Source organism: Terrapene carolina, unplaced genomic scaffold, assembly GCF_002925995.2.
Source record: "Terrapene carolina triunguis isolate 2854851 unplaced genomic scaffold, T_m_triunguis-2.0 Scaffold236, whole genome shotgun sequence".
NCBI lineage: Eukaryota > Metazoa > Chordata > Testudines > Emydidae > Terrapene > Terrapene triunguis.
In genome coordinates, this window is record NW_020664587.1 from 16,042,224 (window position 1) to 16,065,020 (window position 22,797).

General features: G+C 51.8%; 1 protein-coding gene across 2 annotated transcripts in view; it reads right to left on the reverse strand.

Annotated features, from left to right (window-relative positions):
* The window catches only part of COL8A2 (collagen type VIII alpha 2 chain), a 143,683-nt gene that overhangs the window by 93,588 nt on the left and 27,298 nt on the right, over nucleotides 1-22,797 (reverse strand). The window contains exon 2 of one of the 2 annotated variants that reach the window (XM_024202911.2): nucleotides 894-948. The exons of the other annotated variant lie outside the window; for it this stretch is intronic. The gene's annotated coding sequence lies outside the window, so the exon portion shown is untranslated. The remainder of the gene's footprint in view (nucleotides 1-893; nucleotides 949-22,797) is intronic. 2 annotated transcript variants of the gene reach the window in all.

Here is a 22,797-nt window from a genome sequence, read left to right on the forward strand (position 1 = left end):
AAAATGATTAAAGGTCTAGAAAACATGACCTGTGAGGGAAGATTAAAAAAACTGGATTTGTTTAGTCTGGAAAAGAGAAGACTGAGAGGGGACGTGACAACAGTTTTCAAGTACATAAAAGGTTGTTACAAGGAGGAGGGAGAAAATTGTTCTCCTTAACCTCTGAGGATAGGACAAGAAGTAATGGGCTTAAATTGCAGCAAGGGCGGTTTAGGGACATTAGGAAAAACTTCCTAATTGTCAGGGTGGTGAAGCACTGGAATAAATTGCCCAGGGAGGTTGTGGAATCTCCATCATTGGAGATTTTAAAGAGCAGGTTAGACAAACACCTGTCAGGGATGGTCTAGATAATACTTAGTCCTGCCTTGAGTGCAGGGAATGGGATTATAAGACCTCTCGAGGTCCCTTCCAGTTCTATGATTCTATAAGGAAGGGCCATGATTGGGTGGCAACTGGGCCACGATTGTGAAGCCTTTACTCAGTCCAACTCTCATTGGCCGGACCGGGTGTCTCGCCCAAGTAAGGATCCAGGACAAACCCAGACAGCCTGTTTCTCAAACCCAAACGCTCTGTTGCTTCCAGTGGATGTGCCCAGAACCCACTCCCCCCCAATCTCTTTTTCCACCCTGCAATCTTAGCTGCTTCCAGCCATTTCAGACAGGGTCAAGGCTCCCAGAACTTTGCCCAGCCAAGGAGCTAGTGCCAGCAGTTTTCTCAGAGCCCACCTAACCAGTGTAACTTGGAGCCACAGTTTTCAGTACAGAGACCGTGTGGTACAGAGATCAAGGGCTGCACCAGAGAACCCCCAGAAAAAGCACAGCTCAATTTAAACACCACTAATCAGAAGGAAAGTTCAAGAGAGACGGAAGGTGAGGTGACAAAGGGAAACATACCCAGATACTGGTGCAAGGGCTGACGGCAGTCTGTCCTCCAGGCAACAAGATGGCACTGGGGGAAGAAAGTGCAAGCAGTCAGTGACAGCAGTGGAACCTGCCCGACATGCTCCAAACAGAGAGAAGAAACGGGCACTTGGCCCCTTCATGTAGCTGAGCCTCTCGCCTTCTCCTGCCCTCCCTTTGTCCTGTAAGACTGACTGACAGCCCAGCCTTTCCTTAGGGATTTAAAGCATGTGACTTTTGTGGGTTTTGTCAATTAACCCTTAAAAAAAAATGCATCGCAAGGTCTCTATATTGCACTTTTCTTGATGAATTTTCCCTTCCAGTGGGGGCCGGGATCCCAGCTGATTTTCCGCATCCCATCCCCAGCCCCACCTCAGGCCTCCAAACTTCATTCACCCTCCACCTGCCAGGCAGGCTGGCTTCCCTTTGCCGGTTTGCCGCAGCCTCTGCTTGCTGCGCCACGTCACTCATTCAGCTATTGCTTTCACAGCACAGGTCACTGATCTGCTCTGCGCTGAGCCGCTAGAGAGCCTCTAGAACTGGGTCTAGCCAACACCAAGTTTTGATCAACAGTTGGTTGTCAGTTCTTAAAGGCCCAGTACCAAGATACCTTATTGATTACCTAGAACATCACAGCCTGTCGGGGTCACCTCTTGATCTTCCTGTTTCAGTATGGCACTTCTGCACAGACCCGTGTCTCTAGGAGGAAGGGGCTAGATCCAGTGTATTCGGTGTAGTGGCTACCACTAGAAAGCTGGGCCCATGCCTGCTTTCAGGTTATGTTTTTTTAATTATGTTTTTTCTTACTTCTCTCCAATTCAAAGTGCTTACATTGCACACAGTTTCGCATGCACACCTTAGACACAGATGCATCTTAGCCACCGACGAGAGGCGCACAGAAAGAATCTGCGTATTGCATCTATAGCTTGGCTCAGCCCCAGTCAGATTTACCCCAGCAGCTTGGTGTCAGTTTTACAGTGGGCGTGCTAGGCATGTCACACAGTGCAGTACGTAGGAACTTGGCCAGGTTAGCGTGACTCATTGGAAACCATTATAACCCACCAGTTGGATGGGCTACACAGCTTGGAAAACTCCTGCTGTTACACAACAACCTTACAAAGGAGCAACAGTGATGTTGGCTTTGAATTTTAAAGATGGCCAGAAAAAGGGTATTTCTTGACATGAAAAACTTTTAAGCTTCCCCCCTCCTCCTTCACTCTCAGCTTTATGGCAGCTCAGAAGAATTTGTGCAGATTTTAATTAAGCATCTGCATTCCCTAGCAAGGCAGAGGGGACACCTATTTAGCCAAGTTCCAAACATACGTTTATTTATTTTACAGAGAAGTTTAGACCCCTGAAAACACAGGGTTTGCAATGGAACCTCTGACGGACCTTTAGCTGTGATAAAGCAAACAGTTGTGTAATTCTTTCCTTGGTTCCATTACAGAGTCCAAAAGCCCTTTAACAAAGTTGTCACCTCTCTCTCAGCGCTGAGTAATGGGCATTTCAGCACAGACTGTGGGTCATCCAGATCAGACATTATTTGCAGTGGGGCGTAAATGAAGGTTCATTAGCCTTTTCAGCAAACCGGGCCCCAATGTCCCACCGAACTGGAACAAGGGGCGGGGTGATTTGCCCAGAGAATCAGTGCCAGAGCTGGTACTATAACCCACCGCTCCTTCTTCCCAGTTTGCAGCCCTCGCCACTGGACCACCAGGCCCTATAGCACCAGCATCCGAACTGCCCCATCGCTCCAACGTCCCTCATTTCAAGCGACATTATCCATTTTAGGCTCAAGGTTAGCTATGGTCCATGCAAATCTGGTGTCCTTTCACGTGTCACTGCTGAAAGCTATTTAGATCAGTAATAAAGAATCACAATGCTGAGGTTAGAGAGTTATTTACATTCAAGGAAGGAATCCCGCAGCATTTTAAGTGTCCCCCCTTTTCTAGGGTCTCTCTCTCCCTGTGCCCCCCATATTTGGGCCTCTGCAGGCCGAAAGGTGGACAAACCAATCAAGCTGCAGCAGTCCATAATGGTAAGGTGAACAATGGCGAGGCCATTGCAGGGACATGCCAAACGATAGGATTCACTCTAGATCTGCTTCTCAGCCTACCAGACCTACGGTCATGGCAAGAGAACAAGGATCAACGTTGCAGCTTGGAAGACAAATACCATGCCAAGCCAATGCATTTATGTATCAGCAAGAGCTGGTAGACCAGGTCAGGTCCCACTGCCATTGTTCATTCATTTCCACTCCCTTGGGGGACACTGTCCTTTGGTAGTAACAGAACTCTTTTAGCACGTTAAGACCGAGAGCTAACCAAGAGAAAGCGGCCAAGCCTGTTTGCTGCCTTGGTATTATTTGCATAGAGACGTGGAGAGACTTTGAACTATTTAGACAGGAGAGAACACTGGGGCATTCCCAGTCACAGGTGAGTTATTAAAAGAGCAGCGATCCTAAATTCCAAGAGATTTCCAGCCTCCCAGCCAATTTCCCACAGGATCCTCCATGGGATTTCTGAGTTTAAGCTCAGAGGAGCCCATAAAACTAAACCATTAATAAAAATAGCATTCCCTATCAAAGCTCCTTGGCTTGCTGCTGTCCTAGTGCCCAGGACAAGAGCACAGTGGTACCAGCAGCAAAGAAAACTTTCAATAGAAAGCGGAACAACCGGGTTCCATAAAAATGTTCCCCTCCCGTTACCAGTTTTTGATCTGTTAGCTTCATGCAGGAGACCTTTGTCCCCAAGCCAGGATGCAGGGAGCAGGAATTTGGGTTGATGTCTGGCAGATTTCCCAACAATAAAGGTAGGAGCAGTGGGGAAACATGCTTAACCCCCACGAAACACTGAATTCAAAGTGTGATTGAAATTACCACGTTAAGACCAGCTGAGCAGGAAGATCTACCAAGATACAATGAATGAAATCTCAATTATTCTTTATAGGATAGTAATTAATACCACCTAGCTCTAATTTCCATCCCTAGAGCTCAAAGCCATTTACAATGGTGGTCGTTGCCCTGTTTGATGGACAGGCAAAGGGAGGTCGTATATTTTGCTTGCAATAACCCATTGGGAGCCAGTAGGGCACCAACTGACCCGTTGCAGAGTAAATTCCCCTAATGCTGCAGATCATGGTTGCCCTGCAATGCTAGCCAAAGTACAGCCAAGGCTTTGCCGTCAGACAGCAGGCTCAGGTCAGCACAGTGTATAAAATTAGTTACGACATTTCCAAGTATCTGGACCTGAATCTCCTATTCCCACCAGCATAGCTCCATGGACCTCAGTGGAGTGACTCCTGATTTGTGCTGGGGTGAGTGAGTGGAGAATCAGGTTCATCCTCTCTGTTTCTAGAGGAAAAGAAAGCCTTGCCAAGCAACGAAAGCTGGGAAGGCAGGTTAACATCACGCCCGAGCCCTGCCCAATGCCACTTGGTAGGAGTAAAGCTGCTAATAAATCTGCTCACAGAAAAACCCTCAGTTATAAGCCGTCACCGTCCCAGATAAAACAAAACGTTCTATCTAAACCCAAAGGAGGCACATTTGTTTCTGCCAGGATGTCATCTGCATTCATTTCCTGTGCTGGTGACTCACCCCGATGCATCCTGCTCATTTCCTAGGCTCCAGCGAGGAGCCTGCCCAGCATCGGCGCCCACAAGAGCGGTCCGGTGGTGGGGGAATCAAGAGCTCAAGTGGTAGCTGTAGGTATCATGCCATCAAGCTCAACGGGATATGGCGACAGAGCAGAATCGGGCCCAATGAAAGGTGGAAGAAACAGCAGCAGCGGAGCCGGCCAAAAGAGCAGCACGTGGAGCTACACAACGTGGCCGGAGGCTGGCCTCAGCCTGACAACGGGCAGCCAGCACAGCCAGGCCGCTTGGGTCAATGTGGGGACCTGCAGGCTGCGCGGAGTCCCTGGGGACAAATGGACGCGTTACACACAGGACAAGAGCCCTTACAGGTGGGGAAGTGAGGCAGAAGGAGATTACATGAGTTGCTCACGGTCACACAAGGAGTCTCTGTACCCAGCTCCTGGCTCTGCCAATCTCCAAAGTCCCAGTCAAGTGTCTTAAGCACACGGTCCCTCTTCCTCTTTAGCCCTAGGCTTTTCCTCCTCCTCCTCCTCCTCCTCATGTCCAATGCTCTAGTTTAGAGACTGATTCTGCACGGAACTTGTGCAAGTTAAGTACTTCTGGGTGTGGTTAAGGGCTGCAGACCTGGGCTCTTGGTCTGCCCAGTGAGCTGTGGTTCCCAGCTCTGCCATCACACGAGTTGCTCTGTGCGTGGCTGATGTCACGTACAGCGCAAACACTCTCCCTCAACCCCCCCAACACATGTATCTTGGGCATTTGTCATAAGCAAACAGCTTAACCCCCCTCCCAGTAATGCTAATCTCTAGCTATTCAAAGCCACAATCTTATTATCATGCTCCTATTTTCCCCTGCAATCAAATATCTAGTTTAATCTTTCTTAAAGGGTTCCAGATTCCCAAAGCCCTCGCTTTTCCCATGACTAGCTGGATCACAGCACTGAAATGCAAGAGTTGAACTAAAACCATAACATCTCTTGGTTGCTTTTCTTCCCCCCGTCAAGATCCTATCGCACGGAAACCTAGCCTCCTCGACAGGCCCAGTAAGAATTCCTTCCTGAGGATCAGCGCTCTGTGCCCCGAGAGACCACATTACATGGCTGCTCATGTGCTGCCTGATGGGGCTTCTGCCAGAGAAGTCTGCACAGCAGCAAAATAGAAATGGTTTCATATGCCTCCAACCATGCCAGGGGGAAAAACAAACCTGGAACTTGTGTAGCTTGCGGGGATGAAAGGAATGTGGCTTTTGATGTGCGCTGGATCCTTAGAGGCCCAGAAATCTTCAGGAGCTGCATGGTTTTCTGAGGATGTCAGAGCCCAGGGCCAGCTCTTCATTGACAAGGCTGAGACCGGTTTCTTCTCGTTTTGTTGGATTGTTGCTCCCCTCTGCCAAGCAGCATTTGCGGCCCCGCACGCTGGCTTCCCCCCGGAGGAGGAATCAGTGATGCGGAGCCAGGGTATTGTCTTAGCGGAGCCTGTTTGTGCCACATACACCAGCCTTGGGACGGACGTGGTCACGACCGGCGCTCAGACAATCCCGGCCTCAAACCTGTGCTGGGCTCCCAGCAAGCAACTCTGCTCCCCAGCTTGGCTAGTTAGCGAGACACGGCAAAGAGAAGCTCTCCAGCTGGCGCTCGCCGCGGCTCCGCCCCAACAGAACGTGCATCACCCACCTAACAGCACCCCGGCATTTCTTCAACGCCCCCCCCACCCCCCGAACGCGAAGAGAAAGATCTGTAAGAGACTAACAGCCCCATTTGGTGACTCCCACCATAAGTCTCTACAGTACAGTAGCACTTTGGTACAGGATCGACACTGCCCTGGCTCAAAGCAAGCAGAGTAGGCCAAGTTCACCCCTGGTGTAACTCCACTGCTGTCACCATTTACTCCAGAGAGGAGTCCAGCCTGGGGTGCCTTCGGCTAGCAAGATGCCTCGGCACACACTTGCTATGTCACCCTCATTTGACTTCGGTATAAGGCACATGGACCCTTTAAAGTCTGTCCTATTTGGGTCTGAAATTACATCGTCTCCCTGCTGGGGCTAAGCCTAACACAAGCAGCGTAGAAGTGAACACAAACTTTGGGAGTAGCCACCTACATGGCAAGAGACACCTGCCAGGGATAGATACACATTGTTTTTTGGTAAATGGAAACGGGGTCTTTATGCCAAGGCCAGCAGTTCGGTCATCTCTGAAGCCGGCCCTTCCTGCTCAGAGCGTCTGCGTGCAGCCTCTGCTCCCAGCCATCTCACTGAGTTAGCCGGAGACAGATGATTTTGCGGGGAATGATGCCACAGGCAGAAGCAGCCTGCCTCACTGGGGGAAAATAAGGCCTGGCTCAAACCAGGCTTTTCCCAGGAACCGACGGCAGATCAGAGTTTCCAACGCACTGGACTTCAGTTCAAACAAATAGCAGATCCCAAAGGCTCCCAGCTCCTTGCCTGCTGCTCCAAGCCCAGAAATCTAAATAACCCGGCAGCAGTAAAGCTTGGAAGCAGCACAACATCATCCCCGCCACTGGCCCAGGCATGGATTTCTTTCTGCGACTCGATTCACCATTTCAAAGAACCAGACTAAAAACCAGCTTTGTCCCCAAACTGGAGTTGTACGTCTACACTGCACTAAAACATGTGGCGGGACTATACAATTCTAGTGTAGACATTCGGGCTCCGGTTGGAACCTGGACTCAGACCTCACAAAGGGGGTGGTCTCCAAACCCGGGCTCCCGCCCAAGCATCTACACTGCTAGTTTTAGCCCCGCAGCCCGAGCCCCAGAATCCCCAGTCAATTGACCCAGGCTCTGAGTCTTGCGTGCCACAGGGTTTTTATGCAGTGTACACGTACCCCTGTAGTTCTTATGAAAGACTAGAAACCGTGTCTTGCACATGCATGGAGAAACGGAGAGCTGGGATATTCCTCCAGTGACGGCAATGGCTGGAATGGGAATAGATTTGGGAGCATCTGGTTTTATGCAGCCGTTTTGCCTTCAGACTAAGGAGAGAGAAAGAAAAGGGAGGTAACTACCATGCACTGCTCAGGCATGGCTCCACTCCATCAGCTGGAAGTCAAAGCCTGGCCCATCTGATCCACTTGCCAAATTCACAGGGATGCCTCCAGCCAGGGCTCAGTCTTCCCTGCACTTGCTAATGCCAGCGGTGGACACGGTGCTTTGTCCCTTGATCCATTCTCTCGCTGCCGATTACAGGGGTGCTCTCTCGCTCTCTCCGACTCTAGGTGAAGAGTGACAGCTTGAGTGTAAGCTAGAGGTAGATACATTGCAGAGTTCCTGAAAGTTTATAGGAGCAATGCAACCTCGTGTGCACTACAAATGGCTTCCTCTGCAGCTCTTTCCATCGGCTGTTAACGCCACCTTCCTGTTTGCATTCTTCAGGTCAAATTCACCCCAGTGGAACTCCAGAGAAGCAGGGGGAGTTACACCTGAAAGTGCAGTTGCACCAAAGCTAGCAACAGAGCCAGGCATCTACCTGTGAGGATTTCTTGACACGATACCCATGCGCTGTCTTTTCTAGGGTGACCAGACAGCAAGTGTGAAAAATCGGGACGGGGGTGGGGGGTAATAGGAGCCTATATGAGAAAAAGACCCAAAAATCAGGACTATCCCTATAAAATCAGGACATCTGGTCACTCTAGTCTTTTCTAATATCCTCACCGCTGCATCTGCTGGAATGACAAAGCCTGAAGAATCTCCTTCCAAATCCCAGCAAGGACCGACTGCTAGGGGCCCTGTTCAAAGCCAGATGGTCTGAGCTAGGTATCTGCCTCGCCTGCCCCATTTCAGCCACCAAATAAGAGAGTTCTCTTTTGTACTCAGCACGTGCCACAAGAGGCAATCTTTGCATGCTATCCCCAACACAGGGAGCCTACGTTTCACTCAGCCCCCAATCTCATTCTTTCCTATGAAGTCTCTGGCAAGGCACGAGAGAGGCAATTAAAGTCTCACTTGGCTCCCTTGCCAACTGCATTCTCTGCTCCCACCCTCAACAATTAGTAACAATCCAGAGGAATTAAAGGTTTTCAGAGGTCCCATTTGGGGATAGTTTTATGGGGATGAACTTTAACTCAAAACTTGCTTCTGCGCTTTAAAGGCAGAGCTGAAAAGCCGCCTGGTTTGGCACCAGCCCGGCACTCCTCATTCACCCCTCGCTGACCCTGCCGTTGCGAGCTGGTGGGGCAGCCATTGCAGAGAGGCGGGGGACTGGGGGGGTGGAGACACCCAGCAGGCCTTAGTGGTAGTACATGAATCTGCAAAGAGGAACAAACATCTAAGGTGGGGAGGGGAGACATTGCAGGGACACTGATGGCCTTGGGAAAGGTTTGCAAAGTCTCTCTGATATTTGCAGTCGGCTCCCGCCTCCCACTGCTCATCCCCTAGCCAGGATCATCCATCTGCTGGCAACACCACAGTCATTGCCAAAGGTTACAGTACAGCGGCTGCATAGGGTTCCCCGCTCCTCTGCGTGTCACATGCTGCGGCCATATGGAGAGCACGGGAGGAAGCGGGAATACAGCCCAGTGTTCTCTGACCCACACCCACAGGCCCTACTGCTTAACTTAAAAGAGTTTATGTCAGGGTGGGAGGGCCCTTTAAGGGAGCTGGACTGAGTCCCACCTGTGACTAATTAGCTGCTGCCTGGTGCTGGGTTTGAGGCCAGGGCTCAAGCGAGAGCCTGCAGGTCATCTGGTCCTTATAGGCCCAAAGCAGCTCACTTGGGAGAATCATAGAATCATGCAGGGAGCAGGTGGGTCAGGGAGAAGGGGCCAGGGAGCAGGACCTAGCTTCTCTGGTTAACTCACGTTGGACTCTCGGTTCGAGCAAGCCCTGAAAGAAGGGGCTGAAATTCCGGGACTGCTCTGAGCTTTATTTGATGCCATCAGATTACAAGTTGGCCCACAAGGCGTATGATGCATCCGACGGCCTCTTTAGGCTGCAGCCACTAGAGTGCAATAATCGCACCCAAGGGAGTGGATTTCGAGCTCTGCCATTTTGTGCAGGACACGGCCACAGTGCCAGGCACCTTTTGGGGGAGGACAGACGGACACGCGTACAGATGGGTGTATTTATTATAAGATAGGCTGCATCCAGACAAGGGAAGGGGAGCACACACTGGTGAGCGCGTTACAAGTAGGTCAACATCATCACAGGCTGTGCCCCCTAGGAGAGACTGTGGAGTTTGTCTCCCTCTAGGGACGGGTCCACATGGGAAGTTAACTGGTCCGTGGGATGTCAGGCCAGCATGTCGCCATGGCTTGTTACAACGTAGCCATCATTGCAGCTTGCAACATTATCTACCAGTGCGGAACTGGGGGCTCTTTCCTCACTTCTCCGAGTGGCGCCCCCACCCGATATCCTACCGGGACGAAGGAACATCGGACAAATGGCAGAGGCTTCGATCATTTCAAAAGTGGAATCTTAAAAATGAGACAGACCAAGATGCTGAACAATCTGCTATAGGGAACAATCTGGCATTGGCTGGTAGGGCCAGCTGGACATCTCCACTATTCATTCTTTGATGATAAGGTAATAGGGAAGCTAATCTAGGACACAAAAGGCTGCTTGGACACCACACTGGTCGTGGGGAAATCTACTGCTCTCCGTGGCAGTGAGCTGAGCCCCCGCTGCTAAGCCCGCGGAGCTGGTCAAAACACAAATGTTTCATTTTTTCCTGCACATTCCAAAAAGCAACTTTTTTTGGTTTATTTGTAATTTTAAAAACCACTTTTACCAAATTTTCACTGTTGACCCTTTTTGTTTTCCCTTTGGTTCTTTCCCCCACTCCGCTTTTTCCTGGTGCAGTTTAAAGAACACAGATGCAAACCTACACCCACCCACCTCACGACCCAGAATTTTTTTTTTTAAACAAAAACAGACATTTACACCAAAAAAATTGATTTCTCCAAATGAAATTAGCATGAAGAACATGGAGTGGTTCCCCAGTACGGGGGTGGGGGAGAGGTGAGCTGTCCTTAGGGCAGTGAAGCCGGAACCATTTGCAGTGATGACAACCCACCTGCTGTCTGAAACTTGAAGCGTTCAGATGGGGAGGCCATAGGGTTAATATGCCCAGAGGGACTAGGAAGTCTTCAAGCATTTCCTGTTAGCAAGGCCCAGAAGTTTCTGCCACCTTGACTGTCTGAGCTGCTGTTGTCTGGGAACTACCGAGCTGAAGACAAATAGATGCATTTATTACAAACCCTTTTGGTTTTGGCTTCAAGCTGGAAAACTATTCCGCCTCAGTTTTCCATATAGACAGCGTTCTTCGGTGAAAGAATGGAGAAGCGCTCCCTTCTGTGAGAACTCACAAAGAGTCCAGAAATCAATCATGCTTCCCCTCTCTGGCCAGGCGGGCTGGTGGCTAGGACCCAGGAGACCCAGGTTCTATCCCTTCACTCTGCCCCAGAAGGCTGCATGACCCGGCTAAGTCATTTCATCTCCTTGTGTTTAGTTATGCTGGTAAGCTCCTTGGAGCAGAGAGGCCCTGATCTCAGCTAGGGGGCTCCCGTGACTGTAATACAAAGCTCAGCACTGCAGGGTTCACAATCCTGTGTACGCAGGCACTCTCACACCCTCACAAATCCCTCTTTGCATTGCAGCTGTGGAGTGGAGGCACAGCAAGGGGAGGTGAGTTGTCCAAGGTCACACAGGGAGTCGGTGGCAGAGCTGAAATTTGAATGGAGGAGATCTCCTGACTCCCAGCCCGATGCTATAGAAAGCCTTGTCCTCAGTCATAGACCAGGGGTGGGGCGTGTGAAGGGGAAATAGCTTCCTCAGTTTGAAGGGTGTATGGGTGGGATCCCCCACTTCAGCCAGAGAAGAGCAGTCAGTTATTTCATTTATTCAATTTGTAAACAACGAAGCCCATTGCTTAAGCCCTTGGGGTCAGGGTTAATGAAACAAAAGGCCAAGATCATTTCTAAAACAGGATTGTCTGAAACAAATGCTCAGGGGGAAAGGACACAGGGCTGGATAAACAGGGTAAGAGGCTGCTAGGTCAGGACCGGAGGGCAGATGAACCACACTGCACCTTGCCCCACATCGGCAGAGCCTGCAATTTACTGCAAACTTGGAACCAAACCTCTGCACTGGCCTTTGCGGCATCAGCCAGCGCTCAACGCCCTGCCGGCCTGAGCCAAAATCCAGGCAAGAGGAGCCTTTCCATTGACTGCATGGGGCTGCCGGGCCTGATGTGGCCAGGTGCTCTGCTCTCTCAGTCCCCACTGACTTCAGAGGGATTGCCTTGGTGGAGGCATTCAGCGCCCATCCGGCTCAGATCCTGACCCAGGACCAGGACCAGGACCAGAGTGGGTTCAGCGCTTTCCTCCACTGCTGGCTGTAAAGCAGTCTCTTCTCAGGGCTCAGAAGTTGTCAGGCACAAGGCGCCTGCATTGACTTACGACAGGCTCAGAGCGGTTTGGACTCTCTGCCCAGGGAGCAAAGGGCTTGTGCATCTATCACTCAGTATAGAATTATGCAACCTACTGGAATGCTGGCCAGGGAGCAGAATGGCAGAATGATATAACTGCTTGTGAGCAGCCCAGAAAACTCAACAAACAAATATATTTCAAGAGCTGATGGGAACTGGCAAAGTTGCAAAACCAAAATATCTTTAAAATTTGAGAAAAATCACGCAGGTGGGAGGAAGCAATAATTCCCTGGGAAGTATGAAAATGATTTATTTGTTATTGGGAAAGCTGCTCCACAGGCATTTCAGGACTTACGTAAGGAGCAGCAGAGACACACAAGTATCCGGATCCTACTCGTGCTATTTTTTCACCAGGGGGACCCCACTGTTACTCCTGATTTACACCAGTGTAATTGAAAGCAGAATCAGCCAGGGAGACAGACACTCTCACTCTTCTGTGTTCTAGGAAACAGCAAATATTTGGAGCCACTGGCTCTTGCCTCACTTGGTTGAAACCACATTGCTATGGCAGCAGATGCTGCATTGTTGTCGCTGACTGAAATTTATGAGGCTTAACATGTGGCAGTGAGGGACGAGGGAAAAAAATTCAATCAATTCATCCTATTTTTCTAGAGGACTATACATTAAAAAGATACTACCAAAAAAGTATTGTCGAGTGCAGTTTTAGTAATTAATGCGACAAGGAAGGATGTTTTATTAATATACTGCTTTTAATCCTCAATAAACTAACTAATATATATATGGTATCACTGAAATGCAGCCACCTCTGAGGTAGAACACAGCAGACAACTTGTACACATGACATCAGAGGAAAAGGAAAACTGTGACCAATGATAGTGGGGAAAATCTCCCCCCCCCCCCCCATGGGTTCTCTTTAGGCAAACTTTCCGTAATGCTCTTTTATTGTCCATGTTCAATTCTGTGCCAGCAAATATTAAACATTTGAATGCCTATCTGCTTTGCAGTTGCTTCCCTTGCTGTTTTGACCACGTAAATCATAAGCTGCCTATCTGCTTTGCAGTTGCAAAGGTTTCTTATGCTTGAAGATCAGAGAGCTAAACATTCCAACAATTGTTCCCACCCTTGATTCCAGGCACTGGCATAAAAGTAAGGGCCAGATTTTCAAAGTCACCTGTAGTGTTTGTACAAGGCAGATAGGACCTTGCTTTGAAGCAAGTGATCTTGTGTTTCAGGCACTGAACTGGAATGGAGAAAAATCAAGGATCTATTCCCAGCTCTCGCACAGCCTCCTTGTGTGAACATTCATCTCCCCATCTGTAAAATGGGGATAACAATACTTCCTATTTAGACTGAGCTCTCTGGGGCAGGGACTGTCTCTCGTGTGTGTGCGCACAAGGTTTTGCAAAGCAGAGCCCTGATCCCAGTATTGCAACACAAATGAATAATAGAGTCCTGCCTGATAATGTCAGCAAAGTGCAGGGAACTCACCAAGTGGGCTGGACTGGGCATGTCAAGGTTAGATCCAGCAGGTCTTGGCCTTCCAAACCTGAAAACTAACCCATTGACCCATCCCCTCTGGTGGATCAGAAAGGATAAGCAATTAAAGCAAGGGAGGGAGATTGCTTTGCATTAAAAGCCCTTGTGTGGCAAGCACATTAACCACATCATCCTTTTGAGCCCCAGAGCCTATTGTGGAGGGATCTCTTTGCAGATCACAAGCTTTTCCCACCTCCTTTACAGCAACTGCATGAAATGCTATGATCCGGAAGGCCTGGCACAGGAAAATGCCAACCCTCAATGGAATTTGGCTGGGTTTGGTTTTGGCCTGGTTAAAAACAAAGTCAGATGAGCCCATGCAGTTATTGAGCCAAAAAAAAAAGTGTCCCATTAATATATTTCAAGTGGCATCCAAGCTGGCAAGCTAGAGACAGCACAAAAGTCTGGCAGACTGGGGGTGGGGGGAAAGTGTGTGTGGGGGGGGGGGGGGGGAGGTCCAGGATCCAACCCCCGCGTTTATAGTTTGTCAGCAGAGGTGGTATCCTCAGTCTCCTGGGAATAAGCACCTGCAACGTCTCATGCCATCCCCTCCGCAGGACGCCTGGCTCGAATGTGGCAATATGGCCCCTCTGAGGCCGAGATCAGGGCTCCGTCACTCTAGGCACCGCACAGTCCCATAGCAAAAGAATATCCATCAGCCAGTAGTGACGTGGACAGCGGAGCAGAGAGGAGTGTTACTAGATGTGGGTGAATACCTCATAACCGTGTCCCTCCACAGCTGCTCCATTGAAACAGTGAATTCCCATCGACTGCTCCTGTGGCCTCGGTGTTCACTACAATATTCATAGACAGTCATTCAAGCAGCGCGGGCGTTAAACTCCCTGAATACAGTTCTGTCAATGCCCCTCAATCCTGACCTGCAGCCCACCGGCTAATCCAATGCTGGGCTCCTCACAGCCACAGCTCTGGTGAGACCCCTCAACCCCAACCAGTCTCAGGCCTCGCCTTAGATCCAACAATAGGCTTAAAATTTCTGACCGGTCTCACTCCCTTTCCTCTTTAGATGATCGGTTTTGAATCGGTACGAATGACAAGAGCACAACTGACTCCTGCAAACCTCTCCCACACCGACACAAAACGCGAGGTGGAGACTGAGCAGGTCGGATTTCAGGCCTGAGGAGAATTTCATGGGTGGGGTCTAAACACCTGAGAACCAGGGCATCTGCTGGAAGGTGCGAGGCCACATTAACTCACCACCACTGGCATTCACTGTGCAGCTTGGACGATGCCCTCTGGGGATTTCCAAGTCCATAATGAATGGTTCAAGCATTGCAGTGTGAGTGGGACTGGAGGATGGGGTCAGGTTAGAGGAGGGACCTAGTTTGTGTGACACCAGGGGCTCAGGCCTGCAAGCTCGTGACCAAGCTGCTACCCCCCCACCCCCGGCCTCTCAGCACATAGCACTGGGCTCTGTGCACGCTCCGTTCCGATCTCTTTCCTCCCACTTTGCCCTTTGCCGCCCCTCCTGCTAAGGAAACGCGAAATGCGCCCGGTTCTCAGCACAAAGCTCTTCCTAGCACCAAGTGCAGCATCGCGCATTCCCACAATTTATGGGCCTGGTTATTAGAGCAAATTTGTCAAGCTCTTAAGCTGAAGGGTCTGGATACAGGGAGATTGTGGAATGACTTATTATCCCCCTGCGCTCGCCGCTCTTGGCTCCGGCACTGTCTTTCTTATTAGCGAGCTTCTTTTGTTGGCATGACATGCAACTGGCCCCTCCCCTGTCTGAGCCTTTCCATTCCCAATGCCGGTTTTTCAAGGCCCGTGTCCCCAGGGGATGCCCCCAGTCCGGCTCTGCTCACTGACAATCTATACCCACCGTCCAGGCTCTTTGCCCTGCAGATGATGATAGGAGATGGGGCCAGGTCCCTGTTGTGATTTCTCCCCTGCTCCATGGAGAAGAGTTTGGAGTGGGGCAGGGCGCCAGGAAGCCATCGTTATGCTCACCCATCCAGTGAGCGGGCTTCGCTGCCGAGGCAATTCCTGATGCATTCTAGCCCTTCCTGGCTGTCCTCAGGCCGTCGCTCCCATGGCTGCCAGCTGCAGGGGGGCCCAGCTACCCCACAAAGGCAAATGGGAGGGGTTCTGCACCTGAGCTGCTCAGTCCATTCTCAACTGCCTGGTTGCCAGCTAGCTAGGATGAAGCACAGGCTGGCGCCCGGGCCAGCAGCTCAAAGCAGGCCTCTACCCTGTTCCCAGCAGGGCAGCAGAACTGCAGGATCCCTGGGCTTTGGCCAGATGGCTCAGGCCAAACCCCTCCAAACCCTGTACCCCTTGCTCTTTCCAAGCCCTCAGTTGCAGGGTGCTGAAGGAGGCAGGGGCTTAGCCATTGAACACTGAAGAGCTGTGGGGTTTTCGCTAGGGATTCCTTCACCTCTAGGTGGGATTTGAACCAGGAACCTAAGTCTGGTGGGAGAGTGGCTGCCATCTCACACAAGGGGTGCAGAGGCCTCAGTCCACTGCTTGTGCTGTAGCCAACAGAGTAAAACGAGGATTACGTAGGAATTCCCGATTGGATCAGAGCAGGGTCCATCTAGCCCAGTCTCCAACAGAGGCCAGTGCCAGCTGCTTCAGAGCAAGGGGCAAGAACCCTGCAGTTTTGGGAAAACCTGCCCCTCGGGGAAGTTTCCTCCTGACCCCAGTTCGGTAGCCAGTGGCTTGTGCCCTGAAACTTGAGGATTTATCTGCCTTCTAAAAGTTATTATTTACTAAGAGTTTTGCTATAACGAACGGGAACCGTGTTCACCACCAAAAGGTCCCAACCTTGGTTCGGAGTCCTGCCCTTGGTGGCAATGAGCTCCCCAGCCCAATGGTACCTTTGTGACACGCTCTCCAGTGCGGTCAGCCTAGCGCAACATGGACCGTCACAATCTGGATGCAAAGCCCCTACGTCCTGGATGCTCCTTACAATAACAAACTAGTTTGGAACCATCTTTTTTCTGAAGGGGGGGGGGGGGATATTTTTAAAATCCTCACACTAATTCTTCTCTGAGCTCACTTCTTATCAGCCCCCAATCCCCAAGCCCCCTTTGTACCGACTCTACTTTTAGCAACCAGGGTGAATCATTGACTCCACCCCACTTCTGTTTCTTGGCCTCCGTCTGGAGATTGTGAGCCGGTGAGGAAAGCTAATGGCTCCACCGGGGATTGAACCCGTAGCTTCCTGGCAGCTGCTTGGCTGAAAAGAAGCTGAACATTGAGCAATGGTACTAGCCCATCCCCCTTTAATGAGCTGGGCCAGAGCTGCGGTGAAAATCAGATGTCCTGCCAGTGAGCTCTGGGAGTATGGGGAGGTGGTTTATAAAGATATAAAATGGGATTCTTTCCTCCACGCGCTGTTCTCTGGATAGGGCCTTTGCTTTGCACTTTTCTCTGCAGCAGATAGTGCCTCTGCAGCGGTGCCAGGAGTTGAACTGAGTTTCATTCACACACACACAGGAGATTAGAAGGTCTCTCTCCCCTCTAGGCAGGAATCCAATGTTCATTTTTTTTTCCTGAGGTGCCCAAGCTGGCTTTGTTTTCGGCCCCTCAACGTGCATTGCAGCTGGGGTGGGATACTCTGCTCTGGGAGCCTGGGGGATTTCAAAGGGCAGAGCACAGAGCTCTTACTGAAACTCAGAGGAACTTGGGCAGCTACTTCGACAAGTGCCTTTGAAAAAGTCTTGGCCCCGGGCCCAATGTCTACCTCCCCTTTCTCCTGTAGGCATCATTCCCCATGGCGTTCCTTCCTCCCGTCTGTAGAGAACGTGTCCTCGAGGTAGCTAGTCCCTTTTCATAGCCCACACAGAGGATGGCTTCCCGGAGTGAGCCATCATCCTAGCTGGATGGGTTATTGCTGCACGCGGTGGGATCTTGGCATAAGCCGTCTTCTGGCCGGCCAGCTCCTGGGATGGGTTCCTGGTGCACGAGTGTCTTCTGGTTCCATGGCTTCCCCTGCAGTAGAACTGCTCTCAAACTGCTAGTGTTGAGTTGTTCCTTGGAAGCAGGTGCCCTTAGACACCCCCAACTCATCCAGTGCCTCAAGCAACTCTCACAGTCTCTTCTCCAGCTCTTGGAAGAGGAGAAGAGTTCCAAGGCCCCCTTGTCTCTACCCCGACACCTCCCTGGTGGCAGCACCATGCAGACAGCTCTTTCTGGGAAGGCCTCCATGGCTGGTCACGTGCACACACCAATGCCTTTGCTCCGTACTCCCCAGCATTGGAGGCACATGCTGGGTAGCAGCAGCGGGGGAGAGATTTGAAACAGTAGGGCAACCCCTCCTTCCACACCCAGCACTGAGCCTGCTTCTATGAACATTTTGGTGATATGAGCTTTGGCTGGGAGACGAGGCTATTTCTGGAACACAGTTAGCACCACCCAGAGAGATGTCCGATGCGTCTCTCAACCTCCCAGCACAGCCGCTAGCTTTTATTTTTAAACTCACTGGCTCTTGCCCAGCTACGACAGGCAGGAAAAACCCCAAGCTAGCCAATAAAAGCAGAGTAGGCAGCATCCCTGCAAGGTGGGCGGTAATACAGAGCAGGTCTAAGGTGTGCCAGTAAACCCTGGAGCCCTTGGTTCAAACCCAGCTAAGGCCTGTCGATGCAACAGCCATATGTTTGCAAACAGGTTCTGCGAGCCAGTTGCAAGCAACACAACCAAGCTGTGTCCATGCACAAAAAGAGAGCAGCTGTTTGTGCACCCATGTGGTGGTATTACCTGTGCGTTGTGGGGAAAAACTGGGCCACTATCCCATAATGCTCAGGAAGGAACAGAGCACCCAAAACACATCAACCCAGAGCAGGACCAGCAGCAGCGCTCCAAGGATGCCTGCCCCAGCCCACGGGACATTGATGGGAGTCTTTTGGCTGATTTCAGCAGTCCAGGGTAAAGCAGCGCAGCCTCTGAGCCCGCCGCAGAGCAGCTCTTGAAGCAGATTGGGGGGGGGGGGGGGCTTTTCTTGTCTGAACTCTGTTAGGATGGGAAGCTCTTTGGGGGCAGGAGTGTGATCCTGGCAGTGTCCCATCCAGAGCACAATAGCGCTCCAGCAACAAAGCCAATACATTCAGATATTGCAACCAGGCACGAGGCAGCGAAGTTATATCAGCAGCGCTCTGCCTGGGACGTTACAAACACGATACAGACGGAACAAGCTATACTTGCTTTACGGTATATCTCACACACACACACACACACACACACACACACCCCCCCATACACACACACACACACCCCAAGCTGGTGTGTACTCGGCCTGGCTCAGCTGTATCTCAGCTGCCGCTACCCAGGCTGCATGGCTAGTTTATACTCCTGCTAGCTCTAGGAGACCGAGCAGCTGTCCAGGAGCAGGGGAATCATGCCCCTAGCTCGTTGTGTAGATGTAGCCACCCACCCACTAACGAGGCAGTGGGGTCCAGTGTCCAGGACAGGGACTCGGGAGACCTGGTTTCTATTTACAGACCTGCTGGGTGACCTTGGGCAAGTCATCTCCCTTCTCCAGGCCTCAGTTTCCCCAGGTGTAAAGCAGAGATGAGGATATTGACCTACTTTGCAAAGAGGGATGAAGAGTGATACCTCCACCTAGTTCTTCTCTACCTGGGGCCACCCGGCCTCTGTGCCTCCTCATCTGTAAAGGGGGATGACAGCAAGCCTTAGAGCGCCTGCCATCAGGAGATCTCAGAACGCTTTACAAAGGAAGTCAGCCGCAGTATTGTTCTTAACAACACTTCCCTGCTTCCCTGGGGGTTGGGAGGACAAATACACTGAAGAGTGTGGGGCTCGGACTATGGGAGCAGAGCTAGGGGACAGCATCATCTGCCACTTCCTTCTTCAGCATCTCGACTGGAGCTCAGCTCTGCAGCGGGCTTAGACCCAGGCCTCCTAACGCCCTGCAGTTCAGACCGGGGTTTTGGTCCAGCTCATGGTGACTACAGCCTCAGAGTCGGACGCACCCTGCAAAGTTCAGGGTGGCGTTGGGATGCGGGGGTTGTTCCAGGGCTGGGCCGATCTCCAGAGCGGACCTGCGGCCGCAGGAAAGGGCTCTCCCCCTCTCTGCTCCCGGCGGGATACGCTGGGAGGAGTCTCCTTGTTCCGGTTCCTGCTGCAACCATTGGGTTATTGTCAGCATCTTGCCCAGAACAGGGGTGTGCCTGAGAATTAACCAAACCCTGCACTTTCTCCCCGTTACACTGCCTTTCCCAACCCAGACGATGCCCCGTCAGCGCAGACACCAGCCAGTTGCCACTGCAGTGGGTGGGTGGGTTGTTGAGGGGGGCCAGTGCTGCCCCCCCCAGCTCAATTATAATGTTTGTCTGGGGACAGAGGTGATTGGCTCCAATGAGAGCTCAAAGGCACAGCGAGCTCCAGCCCCAGTAACCTTCAAGGATTCGTTTAACCAGGTCCGTTTGCTGGGTAGTTCTTGGAATAACAAATTGTATCATCCAAAAAAACCTCAAAACCACAAAAGGGAACTGGTGTGCTGCCTGCTCACAAAGGCTGCTTGTCTGGAGGCCCCCAGCACCCCCCCGATCTCCCTCAGTAAATTCAATTTAATAAGCAAACAGCACACTCAGCCCTGCTCTCACCCGGCCGCAGACCGAAGACTGGCCAGGGCTTCACATGATCCCTTGGGCTGGGAAACGGCGTCTTGAGCCAGGGCATCCCTATTAGACAACGCACACACAGCTGCCGGGGCCGCCGCTGCTGGGTCAGCACCGTGTCTGGAACAGACTGAAGGATGGTGTTAAGTTCAGGAGCTGGCTGTACTTGTCCAGCAGCAGATTGCTGAATGGAGAGGATGATCTATGTGGTAGTTATTTACAGCCTGTTGGTTTAAAATAAAATTACTGGGCCGGAGTCAATGGGGCTGTGCTGATCTACGCCAGCTGGCCCACTGGGACAGACCCCTTGATTTACCTGCCATTACAGATTCTTGTTATGTTCACAGCATACACCCAGAGAAGTTAGATCAAAACCAGCAAATACTCTTGCTGGAAGAGTGCAGCGTAACAATACGTCTAGTCTTAGACTCCACAACAATCACACATGGTGACCAAAACCAGAGAGAGACAAAGCAGGCTGCTCCCCAGGCTGTCCACCTCAAACCTCCAGTTTTCATCAATTGCGTGTGAAAAGTAGCTCCTTCCACACTCCCCAGCCCCCAGCACAAGAACCCCTCATGAGGTTAGGCAAGTGGGGATACACACAGAGGCTGCTGTCCCCTTCTCCCCCCATGCCTGTGGCTACAGCATCCCTGTTCCCCCCCCACACACACTAATTGAAAGCAAACCAAGATCATGGCGGGGGCTGCGGGCAGGCCCCCCTCCCCAGCTCTGCCAAGCGAGGCTGCCCATCCTTACCATTGGCTGTGCAAAACAGGCCTCACGACCCAGGCTTGCTCACTGTTCTGGTGCCAGCTAATGCTGCTACCTTTGCACACATTCCCGAGCACGGCCGTGCACCAGTGCAAAGCATGGCCCTGCTGGCTTTGCTTCAGGGCCTTATGGGGGCGTGTGAAGCCCCTTGTTTCACTAGTCACGGGGTCCCTGCCTGGTTATTTATTCACACCGTGGTAACCACTAGAGAGCCCAGTTAGGAATGGGGGGCCCTATTGCGCTAGGCCCACGGGCACTTATGGTTTAGGATCTGCTCTTTGCAGTCCAGACAGTGACTATCTTCCCTGGGAGGGCGGCCAGGGCTGCTGCTGACTTCCTGGTGCACAGACCAGCCTGAGAAAGGCAAAGGGAACCAGCATGCCCTGGAGAAAGCACCCCAGGTGGAGTGAGAGGAGTAGCAAAGGGAATAGGACAGCAGTGCAATCACCTGGCTAGCAGTCAGCACTGTGCAGACAGCCTCCTGTGTTCTCCCTGCCCCTGCCCCGCCGAGAGCACCGTTACCCAGCCAAACCAAACAAGCGCGGCGGCCAACTATCTTGCTGCTTAACCTATTAAATGTTTCGGCACAGTCTGGCTGAATATACGGCCAGTGCGGAGCAGCCAATGGGCAGCCCGCCCAAGCTGCTCAGAACATACCTGTGCCCAGCAGAGCACCAGGGCCATTTGCTCACTGCCCTCTAGGCAGCAGGGCAGAGGCACCGCTTGGAGCAGGTCCGTGCCCAGCCCAGCAGCAGCTATCTTCCATCGCTCACACAGGAAGGGGGTTATAGAACTCCCCCCCCCCCCATGCTCACTCAAGGAACCACGTTTTTAAAACATGGGCCCAGCGATGGGATGCCAGGAAACCTTAGAGGCAAGAAGAGCCTGTATGCTGTATTGGGATTGCACCACCAGTGCAAACCCCTTTGCTCTACCACAGCACAGGCCAAGCACCAGTGCAAATCGTGTCTGGACGTGGCATTCACACGGACGCAGCCGAACCCCCCCAGTGCACACACGGGACTACAGCCCCCGTGCTAGTGCTCACACATGAACATTTGTTATGGGACGGATCCTGCTGCCACAGATCACTGGGCGCGGGATTGGGCTCAATCAGTAACTCCTCCGAGCTCAAGTAAAGGCACCAGGAGAGGGGAAGGGCCGGGATGCCGACAAAAGCTCATTCTTTGTTTCCTGGGCACACAATGGACTCTAACAAAATCTTGTCTTTTGAAATCTAAATACCCCTGAGTTGAGAAACACCTTCCTGTCTGCTGAGACTCGGAGCCAGGCCCGGCCCACAAACAATGGCCTGTTTGGGCAGGAGGGGTCATGGTGGCTGGGGGGGGAGGAGCCCTAGTTGCTCATGGATAAGAACTAAATACACACGGAGGTTCCCCACGTGGGTGCTAAGGCCAACGCGGTCAGACGGGATCGCTACAGTTCAGCACGCCAGGCGCCAAGGAACCGACGTGAGATCCGCACTCCTCTGGCCACATCCCAGCCCTGTGGAGGCATGCAAAGAACTGGCCGGTTTGCACAGGGTGCTGCTGTGGACCCGACAGCTCCCAGTGGGCAGTCAGTGGGAGCAGTGGGACATCGGGCACTTCTGGGAGTGAGCCCATTTCTTTAGGGTGCTGTAGGCCCCCAGGTTTGGAAGCTTTGTTTCACAGGGCCTGGTCCCAGCTGCCCCCTGCGGTCAATGGGAAGCTTCCACTGACTTCAGATTAGCCCCCTTCTAGACACCAAGTCAGACATTTGGAAACTGGTTCCTAGCAGAATAAATGGGGACACGTCCCAGGCTGCTTGAGTATGTACCCAGAGTCATGGGCAGGTGGGGTTAGCCTGTCCAGTGGCCACAGCGTCACGGTTATCGTTATATGAGCTAGCTCGGCTCTCCCTAGCTCAGGTACATCTCCCTGTGCCCCAGCCACGTCTCCCCATTGCAGCGTAGCCACACGGCCAAGAAATGCACCTACACCCAGAACCCACAACTC